The sequence below is a fragment of the Echinops telfairi genome, unplaced genomic scaffold (genome assembly GCF_000313985.2).
Source record: "Echinops telfairi isolate 266 unplaced genomic scaffold, ASM31398v2 ScPeMD7_70;HRSCAF=299, whole genome shotgun sequence".
In the NCBI taxonomy this organism is placed as follows: Eukaryota; Metazoa; Chordata; class Mammalia; order Afrosoricida; family Tenrecidae; genus Echinops; species Echinops telfairi.
The window spans coordinates 11096330-11098079 of NW_022103968.1; positions in this window are offsets into that span (position 1 = coordinate 11096330).

The window sequence follows — 1750 nt, forward strand, 5'->3', positions numbered from 1 at the left end:
CTGGTGGTTGTGAACCACTGACCTTGTGGTCAACACATAGCCATGATACCACCAGGATTCCTAGGATGGATATAGATGCATGAAATTGACTGATTTTGTTCCTAATTTGATTTTCCTCCGGACAGAGTGACTTGAATTGGGAGCGTGGGTTAATCTGCCACTTCTTCCCAGTTTCAAATAGATATCTGCGATTCTCCTAGGACAAAGGGTGGGATTTAACAGGGAGGAGCCGTGAAGCTCCACCGTCTAGAAAGAGAGCATATGAGAAGGTAAAGGAAAGAGAGAGGGCCTCCAGGAGCTTCTAAGGGGGGAGAGGGGGGCAGCAGTGGTTCAGTGGTCAATGCTGGTTTTCTCAGTGGGGAAACCTGGCTCCATTCTTGGCCGATGCGCTTGAAGCACAGCCACTACCCATTTGCATGTTATTGCAAGGCCGAACAGATGTCAACAGCGCTTCCAGACTAAGCAAGACTAGGAAGAAAGGCCTGGGAATCTGACAATCAGCTAATGAAAATCCTATGGTTCACAACGTCTGATCCCCAGCCAATCATGGGGACAGTGCAGGAGTGAGCGACGTGTTCTTCTGTTGCGTCTGGGCTCCACATCAGTCAGGGCCAACTCCAGAGCAACAGGAGGGAGGTTAAAATCCCCATCCCCAGTCTGGGGCATTTTGCTGAGCAGTCTGGAGGCAATCCTGCCTAAACCTTCGGTAGCTTTAGTCTCTCTAATGTTTATTATTTCTGTTATCCTAGCTTAAGTACTGCAATTACTGTGTCACTCTAAAACGAGGTGAGGAGACCTGGGGGTGTTTATCTGAGGATGGACAGGGCAGAGTGCGGGCCAAGAATGAAGTTCTGGACGATGAAGGAGCATCAGGACGATGAGGGAAAAGCCCTGGTGGCTGAGGAAGGGTGCAGGGTGAGGAGGGAGGTAGTGCGGTGGACATTTGGGGAGTGGTGGTGTAAGGTAACAGTCAAGAGGGCTGCATTTCTTGACGCAGGGAGGGAGAAGTCAGCGTCCTGTCCTCGGTGCTTCAGTGGCCCACAGCCTCCTCCCCTTTATTCTCTGAGTGTCTGCCCCCCTCCCCCAACCCCGTTCAGCCAGGTTGAGTTGCATCCCACTTTACTCTTCTTAGGGTCCGCAGCCTGAGACCGGGGAGCAGGCGGGAATTCAGTCAATGCAGCCCTGTGCTTCAGACCAGGCCCCTCCTCCAAGTACCAGGCACAGGAATTTCCTGATGGCGTCCCTCCTGGGAAACCCGTGGACGCTGTCCGTGGTCCTGCCCTCTCAGGTTTGGCCAGACTGAGGACGAAGCGGCGAAGGGCTGTCTGGGTGGGTTTCGGAGTGCAGAGTGCGGGGCAGAAGGTCGCCGGCAGGGTTCTCAGTGAGCACGGGATCTAAAATCCAAACCTCTCCTCGACCCCCTACGTGACTCTGCCACCCGCAGCCAAGACTCCAAGCGAGCTTTGCGGCGAGGGGCGACCCCACGATCTCCCCAACGCGCCGCGGTGCATCCTGACCACACATCCCATCTCCTCTTCTCCTTCCCTCCCGAGGCTGCACACGTGGCTTGAGAGCCTGGTGTTCACGCCCCTCCGCGCCCCGCGCCCAAGGCGCGCTCCTTGGAGTTGGACTCGTTGCGGCGCTGCAGGCTCGCGACCTGGAGGGTCCTCCTCGCCCTCAGGCACCGGCTCTCCAGCCCTCTCCTCTCCCGCCCTCCCTCTCCCCTCCTCTCGGGCTCCCCCTCCTTTGG